Raw genomic sequence first — 15516 nt, forward strand, 5'->3', positions numbered from 1 at the left:
GTGCGCCCGTCCGCGACCTCTCCTTGTCGGGACAGCCCGTCTGCGTTACCGTGGTCACGGCCCCTTTTGTGGCGAATGGTGAAGTCGTATTGCTGGAGCGCAAGGCTCCATCGCAACAATCGCCCATTCGTCCCAGAGACGGTGTGCAACCAGCTGAGGGGATTGTGGTCCGTCTCCACGATGAAGTGGCGCCCGTATAGATAGGGTTGCAGACGCTGCAGGGCCCACACTATGGCCAGGCACTCCTTCTCCATTGTAGAATAGGCCACTTCCCTTGGTAACAGCTTCCTGCTCAGGTACAAGACTGGGTGCTCTTGGCTCGCAGAGTCCACCTGGCTGAGCACCGCACCGAGGCCGAAGTCACTGGCGTCGGTCTGTACTACAAACGGCCGCGTGAAGTCGGCTGCCTGTAGCACGGGCGGGCTGGACAGGGCGTCCTTTAGGGCCCGGAAGGCTGTCTCGCAGTCCATTGTCCAATCGACTGCAGAGGGCAGCTTCTTCTTGGTGAGGTCCGTCAAGGGCTTTGCCAGGCTACTATAGCATGGAACAAACCTCCTATAGTACCCAGCGGTCCCCAAGAAGGACATCACCTGCTTCTTGGTCCTGGGGGTGGGCCAGGATGCGATGGCCTCCACTTTCTCAGGCTCGGGCTTCAGCGTTCCCCCACCTACCCGGTGACCGAGGTACTGGACCTCGCTCATGGCCAGCTGACACTTTCCCGGCTTGATGGTCAAACCTGCCCGGTGGATCCGCCTGAGCACCTGTGCTAGATGCTCTAGGTGGTCCTCCCAGGTGGGACTGAAGACGGCAATGTCATCCAGGTACGCGGCCGCGTACCCTTCAAGTCCCTTGAGCAGGGTGTTGACCATCCGCTGGAAAGTGGCAGGGGCATTCCTCATCCCGAATGGCATCACCGTGGACTCGTACAGTCCAAATGGGGTAATAAAGGCAGAGCGTTCCCTGGCCTTGCGAGTCAGGGGGATCTGCCAATATCCCCGGCTCAGATCCATGATGGTCAGGTACTGAGCCCCGGCCAACTGATCGAGCAGGTCATCGATGCGTGGCATTGGGTACGCATCGGCGACCGTGACCGCATTGAGCCCCCTGTAGTCCACGCAGAACCGAGTGGTTCGGTCCTTCTTAGGGACGAGGACTACAGGCGAGGCCCAAGCGCTGTTGGATGCCTGGATCACCCCCAGGTTCAGCATCTCGTCAATCTCCTGGCGCATGTGTTGCTGCACCTCCAGGGAGACCCGATATGCTGAACGCCGGATCGGGGGATGATCCCCAGTGTCCACGTGATGGACAGCCAAGTCAGTCCTTCCGGGCTGGTTGGTAAACAACCCCCGGAAGGGGTGTAGGGTGGCCCACAGCTGGGACCGTTGGTCCTCCAAGAGCTGGTGGCCAACCTCCACATCCTCAATGGATCCGCCTGCCCTAACCTGGGCTAGCATATCCAAGAGGGTTTCCGCTTCTCCCTCCTCGGGCAGGTTGCACACGGGGAGCGCACATGCCTCCCGCTCATGATGTGCCTTCATCATGTTCACATGGAAGGGCTTCCGCCTTCCACGGGCAGGGTCCAGGGTGACCAGGTACGTCACAGGGTTGAGCTGCTGGTACACGAGGTATGGGCCTTCCCAGGCTGCCTGAAGCTTGTCCTGTGGTACGGGGACCAGTACCCACACCTCTTGACCCACTTGGTAGGTCCTCTCACAAGCGTTCTGGTCGTACCAACGCTTCTGATCAGCCTGGGCTTGAGCCATATTGTCGTGTACCAGTTGCGTCAAGGCCTGCATTTTGTCCCGGAAGCGCATGACATACTCGATAACCGACACTCCAGGGGTGGCCAAATCCCCTTCCCAAGCCTCTTTCACCAGAGCCAGGGGGCCCCGCACACGTCGCCCGTACAGGAGCTCAAACGGTGAGAATCCTGTTGAGGCCTGTGGAACCTCCCGGTAAGCAAATAACAGGTGTGGGAGATACCGCTCCCAGTCACGCCCATGGGAGTCGACCAACATCTTAAGCATCTGCTTTAAGGTGCCATTGAACCGCTCGCACAGGCCATTAGTCTGTGGATGGTACGGGCTGGCCACCAGATGTCGCACCTGGACTTGCTTACAGAGGGTCTCCATCAGCTGGGACATGAATTGGGTCCCCCGGTCAGTGAGCATTTCCTGGGGAAAACCCACTCGGGAGAAAATCTCCAGCAATGCGGTGGCCACCTTGTCAGCCCGAATGGACGACAAGGCCACTGCTTCTGGGTACCGGGTGGCATAGTCCACTACCGTCAGTATGAAGCGTTTCCCGGAGCTGCTGGGGATGGCCAGCGGGCCGACCAGATCCACAGCCACCCTCCTGAAAGGCTCATCGATGATTGGCAGAGATACCAGTGGGGCTTTGGGGCGTGGCCCCGCCTTCCCCACTCTCTGACAGGTTTCACACGAACGGCAGTAGGCAGCCACATCGGCCCCCATTTTTGGCCAGTAGAAATGCTGGTTTAACCTGGCCTTGGTCTTAGCGATCCCTAGGTGTCCGGCCATCGGAATCTCATGTGCGATCCGCAACAACTCCGTCCGGAACGGATAGGGTACCACCAACTGTCGGTCCCTGGGCCACGCCTCCGGTGAACCCTGCTGGACCGTGGCCCGGTACAGCCGTCCTTGGTCCCAGACCACTCGCTCCGGGTCCGAGTCCGATGGAGGCTGTGCCGCCTGCTCCTTAAGAGCTTTCAGGCTGTCGTCAGCTTCTAACGCTGCCTGAAACCCCTGACCAGATGTGGCCAGAATCGACGAGACTGTCACATCTTCGGTCAGTACCCCGGGACCTGTGTCCTGGCCTCCACCTGACTCGGCTGCCACTTGGTCAGAAGGGGAAGAGTTATCGGACCTCCGGGAGGCCCCTTGGCTTCCAGCACTCCCACTGCGGGTGACGGCGGCCACAGCCGCTGCGACCGTGGGTCGTGCCTGCTCCTCCTCCGTTCCTGACCAAGTCGCCGGTTCAGGCAGACCTACCTGGCTTCCTGACACCCCGGTTGTGGGGGAACCATGCACCGAGATCTTACCTGGGAGCACTTCCGCTCCTGGACCGGCCCCAATCTCACCTGCCTGTTCCCCTCCTGCAGCAACAGAACCCCGCTGTGAAATCTTTGGGGACCCCACATTTGCTGTGGTAGCCCCCACCCCACACACTGGTCCTCCCCCTGCAGCACCCTGCTCTCTGCTTATCCCTGCAGAGGGCAACAGATCCCAGCTCACAGGCTGATTACTTGTAGAGGCATGGTCACACCTTTCTCTGACCCCCTCCCCTGTCACAGCTGCAGCTGTGTGTGTGTCTATGGTGTCTGTGCAAGCAGAAATATCAGAGTTCACTCCCTCCTCCCTTACATCATTCATAGATAACACATTAACATTGTCCGGAGGCACGTCAGTACTGGCTGAAGGTTCAGCCCTTGGGGCGGGGCCAAACTGGGAGGTTATTTGCCCCAAATCTGTCCCAAGTAGCACGTTTGCAGGGATCCGATCAGTTACCCCCACCTCTCTCACCCCTCGCCCCGCGCCCCAGTCCACATAAATGTCAGCAACAGGCAGCGCCGGGTCAATGCCTCCAATCCCGGAGACAGCGAGGGTTTTTCTAGGGATCAAGTCTTGGGGGGACACCATCTCAGGCCGCACCAGAGTCACTTCCGAGGCGCTGTCTCGCAGTCCTATGGTCACAGACTGGCCGACGGTGACAGGTTGGAAGCTGTCCAGGGACCTACCACCACCCCCACCCACACAATACACCTTGGGCGGCCCTTGGGACGGGGACGGAGCCGGGGCCTTGGGACGCTGAGGGCACATGGCCTTGAAGTGTCCAGGTAGGTTGCACTGGTGGCACCGTCTTGGCTCTGCCACGGGCCTGGAGAGGGGAGTTGAGGGGGACACACCCTGCAGTCTAGGGGCAGGTGGGGCAGTCGCAGAGTTCATCTTACCCCCTCTCCAGGTGCTGCTGGTGGCTGCTCTCCTGGCCTCAGGAGCCCGATTGTTGGTGTAGTCATCTGCCAGGGCAGCTGTAGCCGTGGATCCCTTTGGCTTCTGGTCTCGGATGAACTGGCGGAGATCCTCAGGGCAGTTCCACAAGAGTTGCTCCGTGATGAACAAGTCCAGGATCTCCGGTCCGGTGGAAAGCTGCAGGCCTTGGGTCCAGTGGTCGGCAGCTCGGGCAAGTGCCCGCCGGTGGTCAGCCCAGGAGTCCTTTGGTCCCTTCTGCAGCGTCCGGAACTTCTTGCGGTAGGACTCCGGGGTGAGGTTGTACTGTTGGATCAGGGCCCGCTTGATGGTGTCGTAGCCCTGATCCGCCTCAGCAGGCAAGTCCCCAAGGATATCCAGGGCCTTACCCCTTAAACGGGGGGTCAGGTATTTGGCCCACTGGTCCTTGTTCAGATGATGCTGCAAGCAAGTCCGTTCAAAAGCAGTCAAGAAAGAGTCCAAGTCTCCATCCTTCTCCAGCACTGGGAAGTCCTCAACACGGACCTTTGGAAGTTTGGTGTCTGGAAGGTCACGGGTGGCTGATGAGGGCCGGAGCTGAGCTAGCTGCAGCTGGTAGTTACGCTCTGCCTGGCGCTCTTCACGCGCGGCTTGCCGCTCACGCTCGGCCATGAGTTCCTTGTAGCCCTCCCGGTCTCCAGCCTGGCGTAGGGCCATAGCCATTTGAAGAAGGCTATCCGAGCCTCCCAGGCTCGGTGGAATGGCACGTGGTGATCTGCGGCCCGCTGCGGAGCCTGGTGATTCACTGTCCATTGCAGAGCGGAGGGCTGGCATCTGGCTCGTTGAGGACCCTTGGGCGAGCTGCTCCTCATCTTGTCCAGCAGTGCCCGGTTGTGCAATGTCCTCTGCAGAGCTGTTTTCTGGCGTCGAGCTCCTGGAGGACTCGTGGGCAACCTCCTCATTGCTGTCCACAGCACCGTCCTCCCTCTCTTCGGCTCCTGCTTTAGCATTGGCCAGTTGCATAGCTCTGCTCCTGGTGCCATCAGCCATTCTTGCAGACTTTTGGTCACTGACACAGAACTGACACCTGATGCCTCCACACACCTTACAGTATCTGCACTCTGACACTCTAGTGTTGAGCTAGTCTGAAGACCCCAGCAGCCACAGCTGCTGCAGGCAGTCTTTAGTGTCTGGGAGTATGGGTCTCACACTCACACACACTATTATCTCGATCCCACCGCTTGCCACCAATATGTCACAAACCACCGGGGGGGTCACTCAGAAATCCCCCGCGCTGGCTACCAGTACGTCACAATCGGGGGGTAACAAGTGGGGGTCACCCCTACTTTATACCTCCCGACCGACAGACAGAGCACGTGACGCGCTCTCTAGCGCCCCTCTTATAGTCAGGCCAATTATGGAATTGCCCGACAATAAGCAAGGAGGCCGCTATACTACTTATGCCGATTATGGAAGGGTCCCCGGTGAGAGTAAGGTATATATTCCCCCGACCTCCGCGGGCGGAATATATAATATCTTCCCGAATCTCACTGGCCTCCCCACAATAATCCTTGGCACAACTCGCTGCCACCAACCGCTTCACGGTAACTATTAGCCGAACACACAGACGTGGGATTCAAGATCGAGATAACAGAACAGCCCAAGATTAATTATATAATTTAATCGCCTAAAGCACACTAGAAACTACAATATATACAATAGGGAATCTACAGAATATACAGTTATGTCAGAGTACAGTTACAATCAAAGCATGGGTTACAAACAGGCATACACAGTTCCAGCAGTTACCTTGTTGCGTCTGGCCACAGGGGGGCGCTGTAGACCAGGTTTCCAGGAACCCCCTCACAGGTCTTTCCCAACCAGGCCCCCGAGCAGAAGAACACTGGAAAATGGCCGAAGTAGGGTTATCAACCTGGGCAGATCCAGGTCCCCTCCTACCTTAGTGACCTCACAGGGAAGCACTGCCACTCCCCCTGCATGGATCAGAATTATCCAGCAAAGGGGATATTGGCCATAACTTTGCCTGGGAGCGTCGTAGGCGGACGCCAATGCTCTCATTGTGACAGTTATGAATTTAGCTACAGAACGAGGGGACTCATGACCTGTCTGCCAGTTCCCCATTGGCTGATATCACGCCTGGGGTATTTCCCAAGCTCCCCCTTCCATAAAAAAGGTGTGCCAGCATCGTCCGCCTGCGCAAACACCATTTTTATGGTTGCCATATTTATCGGAGATATGGCTTGCGAGATATGAACCATTTTTTACTGGAGTCGTTCTGTCTGGCTACTTCCAAGCCTTGCTAATGAGATACAACTCTTGTTACAGGGTGACGGCAGGGAGTCATCCTGGGTCCATTGTCCTCACATCATCTCATCTCCATATCAGAGGAGATGGCTGTTGGAGGTGTAAGTGGGATGTGACACCTTCACAGATGCTGGACATTTGGGAACAAGGAGGGAGGGGGGCACTGCCAGGGAGTGATGAGAGCAATTATGACTTATAGTCATAATTCCTCTTCATATCCCAGGATTTACCTCACAGGGGTCCTTCCAGGAACTTCCAAACGGTCCCCCTCCAGACAGTCACCGCCATTGCTGACCTTGCTGATCTGGCCCTACACAAAGCTGGACCCTTCAGGCTTTCTTTCTCTTCTGTCACTTCACTTGCTTTCCTCCCTTTTCCACTTTTCTGCTTTAACTTTCTTAACTCCTCCACTTAGCTCCTCACTCCTGCTCCTCCCTGAGCTAAACTGCCTGGTGTTCCCGCCTCCAGAGTTGTGAGCTCCTCGGTGGGTGGAGCCAACCGCCTGGCCCACCCCCTGGTGTGCATCATCAGACTCCTGGAGGAAGGCAACAAGGATTTCTGGTTAGCTTTGATGTGCCTACCTGGAGTGTGGGGTGTGGTGGTGTGTGACCTGTGTCCCCTGGCTTGCCCAGGGCGACACACAAGGTAAATTGCACATTAGTGGCGTGCATAGGGCACTGTTCACACCTGTATGCGCATGGTGTCCAGCCAGCAACCTATTACATTACTGCATTTGAGTAGTGTCCGAGTAACCCGCCTAATCTAATAGTATGGGCATGGTAATAGGTTGCTGGCTGGACACCAGCACCTGTGAAGCATCCAGCCTGGGCTGACTGGACTAGTTGCCCTCTTTTCTGCTGTGAGTATATTACATTTTTGGGGGAGTTTTTATCTCCTCTTTTTGTTGCTATTTTTGATATTGATTACACACAGGTGGCTTATATTTATCATCATCAGTCATTTAGGACAACATTGGATCATTCAGAGATCCTCAATGAACTTTTGGAGTTAGTTTGCTGCACTGAAAGTAAAGGGGCTGAATAATATTGCACGCCCCACTTTTCAGTTTTTTAATTTTAACAAAAGTTTAAAATAAGCAATAAATTTCATTCAACTTCACAATTGTGTCTCACTTGTTGTTGATTCTTCACCATAACATTAAAATTTTTATCTTTATGTTTGAAGCCTGAAAGGTGGGAAAAGGTAGAAAAATTCAAGGGGGCTGAATACTTTTGCAAGGCACTGTATATGCTTGTGTGAGCAAGCTCATAGCCTGAGCTGCAAAAGAGACCACAATTTATATTATACAGTTGAAACTAGAAGTTTCCATGCACTATCTAAAAAGACACATCTGTATGTTTTTCTCACTATCTGACATGAAATTAGAATAAACCTTTTCCTTTATAGGTCAATTAAGAACCAAAATTATTCATATTTCCCAAATGCCAGAATAATGAGAGAGAGAATGTTTTAAGGCATTTTTATTACTTTCTGCAAAGGCAAAAGTTTACATTCATTTCATTAGTATTTAGTACTATTACCCTTAAACTGTATGACTTGGGTCAAGTGTTTTTGATATCTTTCCACAATCCTCTCACAATAGCTGGCAGGAATTTGCGCCCATTTCTCCTGACAGAACTGGTGTAACTGAGCCATGTTTGTAGGTCACCTTGCTCACACATGCCTTTTCAGATTTGCTCATAAGTTTTCAATAACATTGAGATCAGGATTTTGTGATCGCCTCTCCAAAATATTGACTTTGTTATCCTTACGCTACCTTGTAACCAGTTTGACAGAGTGCTTCGGGTCAATATCCATTTAGAAGACCCATTTCTGCCCAAGCTTTATGTTTCTGCATGATGTCTTGAAATGTTGCTTCAGTATTGCCACATAATCTTCTTTCCTCATGATGCCATCTATTTTGGGAAGTGTACCAGTCCCTCCTGCATCCAAAAAGCTCCATAACATGAGGCTGCCGCCCCTGTGTTTAACAGTTGTGCTGGTGTTGTTAGGCTTCAAAGCTTCTCCCTTTGTCCTCCAAATGTAATGATGGTCATTATGGCCAAACAATTGGTTATCAGTTTCGTCAGACTACAGGACATGTTTCCAAAATTAAAGGTCTGTGTTCCTGTGTGCATTTGCAATCATTATTCTGGCTTTTTTAGGTTTCTTTGGAGTAATGGTTTCTTCCTAGCAGAGTGGCCTTTCAGCCCATGTTGATACAGTACTCAAATAACTGTGGATAATGACACAATCTTACCAGCTTCCGCCAGCATCTTCACAAGGTCTTTTGTTCTTGGGTTGAGATGCACATGTCTGTCCAAAGCACATTCCTCTCTGGTACTTCCTGAGTGGAATGACAATTGGACATTCCAGTCTTGTTTGTACTTGCATATAACTGTTTGTACAGATGAACGAGGCACCTTCAGGTATCGGAAATTCCATCCAAGGATGATCCAGACTTATGCAAGTCCACAATTATCTTCTTGAGAACTTGGCTGATTTCTTATGACTTTCCCATGATGCCACACAAAGAATCAGTGTGTTTCAGATGTCCATTAAAATACATCTGCAGGTGTGTATTTAATTAACTCAGATGTTGCTAATGAACCTATCAGAAGCTTCCAAAGACATGACATCATCTTAAGGGCTGACCCATATTTTTTAAAGGCATAGTACTCTTAATGTTTGTAAACTTTTGACTTTGAATGAATGATAAAAATGCCTTAAAATATTCTCTTTCATTCTCGCTCTCTCTCTCTCTTTCTCTCATTCTGGCATTTGGCAAATTTAAATAATTTTGGTTTCTAATTGATCTAAAACAGGAAAGGTTTATCCTGATTTTATGCCTGATAGTGAGAAAAGTGTATGTAAAGTTCTGGTTTCAATTGTATACTCTATGTGAGGTTGCAGTATATAAGAATAAGTATTATACAAATAAAGTGAAAAAGTATTAAGAAATATTTTAAAAATCTAGAAGTTTAAACATTTTTGTATCACAACATTCATATACATCTGGCCTATTTAAATATGCAATTATTTGAAAACAACACAAAACAAATCAATATGGCAGATTTTCTCTGTTTTTTTTCTTCAGCTCAGGTGAGAGAATCTGTCTACAGGGTGAATATTAGACGTATACTCCCCAAATCTGGGCTTTAAGGCCCCTTTCACACGTCAGTGATTCTGGTACGTTTGTGCTTTTTTTTAAATGTACCAGAATCACTGACATACACAGACCCATTATAATGAATGGGTCTGCTCACACGTCAGTGATTTGTTACTGCACGTGTCTCCGTGCAGCGTACCCGCGTGTGCGTGATTGCTGCACGGAGACATGTCCATTTTTTTCTGGCATCACTGATGTTCCACGGACCACGCAGTGGTGTGGTCCGTGAAACACGTGCCAGAAAAAAACGTGCTTTTAAAATAAAAAACATTTTAACTCACCCGGCGTCCAGCGATGTCCTCAGCAGCCCGTCCTCCCTGCTGCTTCTAAGCCGGCTGATTACTGTCGCGCATATTCATTATGCGCGACACAGCCGACCCGGAAGCAGCTCCTGCAGAGGTCACCGCCGGCCGGATGCTGCGTCGCGGGAGCGATCAGCACCATGGAGAGCGGGAGCGGGCACAGGTGAGTGAATCTCTAAGTGCAATCACGGGCCACGGAGAACGGAGCCCGGATTGCACTTAGACAACCAACGTGTGCCGTGATTTTCGGCACACGCAGGGACATGTGCGTGTTTTACACGCCAGTGAACAACGTCTCTGTTTTTCACTGACGTGTGAAACGGGCTTAAGATTGGTAAAAACAAAAATCAGTCAGTCCCAAGTGGTGCCAGAAAATAGTGTGGCAGCACCAAGAGAAGACTACCCAAAAGCCAGTAGCAATAAGTAATTGTAACAACCATCGTCTATTATGTGATTGGCATTACCATATACAATATACATACTACACACATAAAAAAAACACAAAAACCTGAGCTGAAACAATGTTCAGTAAACATGCAACATTAAGCATGTGAATTGCAGCCTTAAGACTAGAAAAAACCAAGGAGAAAAATTGTATGAAAAATACCCTGAATATAAATAAATAAATTGCAAGTGCTTAACAACAGGGTACTTAGTGTATACATTTTTGCAAAAAGGTAAAAAGCTGTCTCACCTCGTCACGGTGTACCCATCTGAGACAGTCCCTAACCTACTGAAGTTAAAAACATTATCAATACCTGACTTGTGTCATGTCAGAACTCCAATATGGATGGTGGCAAGTGGTTAGCTGTGTCCCAGATAAAATACACAGCAAAGTGAGACGCAATCAGCTGTTCAGTCTCAGTACTAGGAGGGCTGCACCCCCAACTTGCAACCAAGCAAGAAAACATACAAAAAACACAAAAACCTGAGCTGAAACAATGTTCAGTAAACATGCAACATTAAGCATGTGAATTGCAGCCTTAAGACTAGAAAAAACCAAGGAGAAAAATTGTATGAAAAATACCCTGAATATAAATAAATAAATTGCAAGTGCTTAATAACAGGGTACTTAGTGTATACATTTTTGCAAAAAGGTAAAAAGCTGTCTCACCTCGTCACGGTGTACCCATCTGAGACAGTCCCTAACCTACTGAAGTTAAAAACATTATCAATACCTGACTTGTGTCATGTCAGAACTCCAATATGGATGGTGGCAAGTGGTTAGCTGTGTCCCAGATAAAATACACAGCAAAGTGAGACGCAATCAGCTGTTCAGTCTCAGTACTAGGAGGGCTGCACCCCCAACTTGCAACCAAGCAAGAAAACATACAAAAAACACAAAAACCTGAGCTGAAACAATGTTCAGTAAACATGCAACATTAAGCATGTGAATTGCAGCCTTAAGACTAGAAAAAAACAAGGAGAAAAATTGTATGAAAAATACCCTGAATATAAATAAATAAATTGCAAGTGCTTAATAACAGGGTACTTAGTGTATACATTTTTGCAAAAAGGTAAAAAGCTGTCTCACCTCGTCACGGTGTACCCATCTGAGACAGTCCCTAACCTACTGAAGTTAAAAACATTATCAATACCTGACTTGTGTCATGTCAGAACTCCAATATGGATGGTGGCAAGTGGTTAGCTGTGTCCCAGATAAAATACACAGCAAAGTGAGACGCAATCAGCTGTTCAGTCTCAGTACTAGGAGGGCTGCACCCCCAACTTGCAACCAAGCAAGAAAACATACAAAAAACACAAAAACCTGAGCTGAAACAATGTTCAGTAAACATGCAACATTAAGCATGTGAATTGCAGCCTTAAGACTAGAAAAAACCAAGGAGAAAAATTGTATGAAAAATACCCTGAATATAAATAAATAAATTGCAAGTGCTTAATAACAGGGTACTTAGTGTATACATTTTTGCAAAAAGGTAAAAAGCTGTCTCACCTCGTCACGGTGTACCCATCTGAGACAGTCCCTAACCTACTGAAGTTAAAAACATTATCAATACCTGACTTGTGTCATGTCAGAACTCCAATATGGATGGTGGCAAGTGGTTAGCTGTGTCCCAGATAAAATACACAGCAAAGTGAGACGCAATCAGCTGTTCAGTCTCAGTACTAGGAGGGCTGCACCCCCAACTTGCAACCAAGCAAGAAAACATACAAAAAACACAAAAACCTGAGCTGAAACAATGTTCAGTAAACATGCAACATTAAGCATGTGAATTGCAGCCTTAAGACTAGAAAAAACCAAGGAGAAAAATTGTATGAAAAATACCCTGAATATAAATAAAATGCAAGTGCTTAATAACAGGGTACTTAGTGTATACATTTTTGCAAAAAGGTAAAAAGCTGTCTCACCTCGTCACGGTGTACCCATCTGAGACAGTCCCTAACCTACTGAAGTTAAAAACATTATCAATACCTGACTTGTGTCATGTCAGAACTCCAATATGGATGGTGGCAAGTGGTTAGCTGTGTCCCAGATAAAATACACAGCAAAGTGAGACGCAATCAGCTGTTCAGTCTCAGTACTAGGAGGGCTGCACCCCCAACTTGCAACCAAGCAAGAAAACATACAAAAAACAGAAAAACCTGAGCTGAAACAATGTTCAGTAAACATGCAACATTAAGCATGTGAATTGCAGCCTTAAGACTAGAAAAAACCAAGGAGAAAAATTGTATGAAAAATACCCTGAATATAAATAAATAAATGATGGGTACACCGTGACGAGGTGAGACAGCTTTTTTCCTTTTTGCAAAAATGTATACACTAAGTACCCTGTTATTAAGCACTTGCAATTTATTTATTTATATTCAGGGTATTTTTCATACAATTTTTCTCCTTGGTTTTTTCTAGTCTTTAGGCTGCAATTCACATGCTTAATGTTGCATGTTTACTGAACATTGTTTCAGCTCAGGTTTTTGTGTTTTTTGTATGTTTTCTTGCTTGGTTGCAAGTTGGGGGTGCAGCCCTCCTAGTACTGAGACTGAACAGCTGATTGCGTCTCACTTTGCTGTGTATTTTATCTGGGACACAGCTAACCACTTGCCACCATCCATATTGGAGTTCTGACATGACACAAGTCAGGTATTGATAATGTTTTTAACTTCAGTAGGTTAGGGACTGTCTCAGATGGGTACACCGTGACGAGGTGAGACAGCTTTTTACCTTTTTGCAAAAATGTATACACTAAGTACCCTGTTATTAAGCACTTGCAATTTATTTATTTATATTCAGGGTATTTTTCATACAATTTTTCTCCTTGGTTTTTTCTAGTCTTAAGGCTGCAATTCACATGCTTAATGTTGCATGTTTACTGAACATTGTTTCAGCTCAGGTTTTTGTGTTTTTTGTATGTTTTCTTGCTTGGTTGCAAGTTGGGGGTGCAGCCCTCCTAGTACTGAGACTGAACAGCTGATTGCGTCTCACTTTGCTGTGTATTTTATCTGGGACACAGCTAACCACTTGCCACCATCCATATTGGAGTTCTGACATGACACAAGTCAGGTATTGATAATGTTTTTAACTTCAGTAGGTTAGGGACTGTCTCAGATGGGTACACCGTGACGAGGTGAGACAGCTTTTTACCTTTTTGCAAAAATGTATACACTAAGTACCCTGTTATTAAGCACTTGCAATTTATTTATTTATATTCAGGGTATTTTTCATACAATTTTTCTCCTTGGTTTTTTCTAGTCTTAAGGCTGCAATTCACATGCTTAATGTTGCATGTTTACTGAACATTGTTTCAGCTCAGGTTTTTGTGTTTTTTGTATGTTTTCTTGCTTGGTTGCAAGTTGGGGGTGCAGCCCTCCTAGTACTGAGACTGAACAGCTGATTGCGTCTCACTTTGCTGTGTATTTTATCTGGGACACAGCTAACCACTTGCCACCATCCATATTGGAGTTCTGACATGACACAAGTCAGGTATTGATAATGTTTTTAACTTCAGTAGGTTAGGGACTGTCTCAGATGGGTACACCGTGACGAGGTGAGACAGCTTTTTACCTTTTTGCAAAAATGTATACACTAAGTACCCTGTTATTAAGCACTTGCAATTTATTTATATTCAGGGTATTTTTCATACAATTTTTCTCCTTGGTTTTTTCTAGTCTTAAGGCTGCAATTCACATGCTTAATGTTGCATGTTTACTGAACATTGTTTCAGCTCAGGTTTTTGTGTTTTTTGTATGTTTTCTTGCTTGGTTGCAAGTTGGGGGTGCAGCCCTCCTAGTACTGAGACTGAACAGCTGATTGCGTCTCACTTTGCTGTGTATTTTATCTGGGACACAGCTAACCACTTGCCACCATCCATATTGGAGTTCTGACATGACACAAGTCAGGTATTGATAATGTTTTTAACTTCAGTAGGTTAGGGACTGTCTCAGATGGGTACACCGTGACGAGGTGAGACAGCTTTTTACCTTTTTGCAAAAATGTATACACTAAGTACCCTGTTATTAAGCACTTGCAATTTATTTATTTATATTCAGGGTATTTTTCATACAATTTTTCTCCTTGGTTTTTTCTAGTCTTAAGGCTGCAATTCACATGCTTAATGTTGCATGTTTACTGAACATTGTTTCAGCTCAGGTTTTTGTGTTTTTTGTATGTTTTCTTGCTTGGTTGCAAGTTGGGGGTGCAGCCCTCCTAGTACTGAGACTGAACAGCTGATTGCGTCTCACTTTGCTGTGTATTTTATCTGGGACACAGCTAACCACTTGCCACCATCCATATTGGAGTTCTGACATGACACAAGTCAGGTATTGATAATGTTTTTAACTTCAGTAGGTTAGGGACTGTCTCAGATGGGTACACCGTGACGAGGTGAGACAGCTTTTTACCTTTTTGCAAAAATGTATACACTAAGTACCCTGTTATTAAGCACTTGCAATTTATTTATTTATATTCAGGGTATTTTTCATACAATTTTTCTCCTTGGTTTTTTCTAGTCTTAAGGCTGCAATTCACATGCTTAATGTTGCATGTTTACTGAACATTGTTTCAGCTCAGGTTTTTCTGTTTTTTGTATGTTTTCTTGCTTGGTTGCAAGTTGGGGGTGCAGCCCTCCTAGTACTGAGACTGAACAGCTGATTGCGTCTCACTTTGCTGTGTATTTTATCTGGGACACAGCTAACCACTTGCCACCATCCATATTGGAGTTCTGACATGACACAAGTCAGGTATTGATAATGTTTTTAACTTCAGTAGGTTAGGGACTGTCTCAGATGGGTACACCGTGACGAGGTGAGACAGCTTTTTACCTTTTTGCAAAAATGTATACACTAAGTACCCTGTTATTAAGCACTTGCAATTTATTTATTTATATTCAGGGTATTTTTCATACAATTTTTCTCCTTGGTTTTTTCTATACTACACACATAATATACCCTATACATACACAAGATATTGACATTACATGCACATGATTACAATTTTGGTCATGTGGCCATGGGCCATAAAATGGGCATACTATACACTATATATATATACAGTGCCTGCAAGTAGTATTCAACCCCCTGCAGATTTAGCAGGTTTACACATTCGGAATTAACTTGGCATTGTGACATTTGGACTGTAGATCAGCCTGGAAGTGTGAAATGCACTGCAGCAAAAAAGAATGTTATTTCTTTTTTTATTTTTTTTTTTAAATTGTGAAAAGTTTATTCAGAGGGTCATTTATTATTCAACCCCTCAAACCACAAGAATTCTGTTTGGTTCCCCTAAAGTATTAAGAAGTAT

This window comes from Anomaloglossus baeobatrachus, chromosome 5 (genome assembly GCF_048569485.1).
Source record: "Anomaloglossus baeobatrachus isolate aAnoBae1 chromosome 5, aAnoBae1.hap1, whole genome shotgun sequence".
NCBI classification, from domain to species: Eukaryota; Metazoa; Chordata; class Amphibia; order Anura; family Aromobatidae; genus Anomaloglossus; species Anomaloglossus baeobatrachus.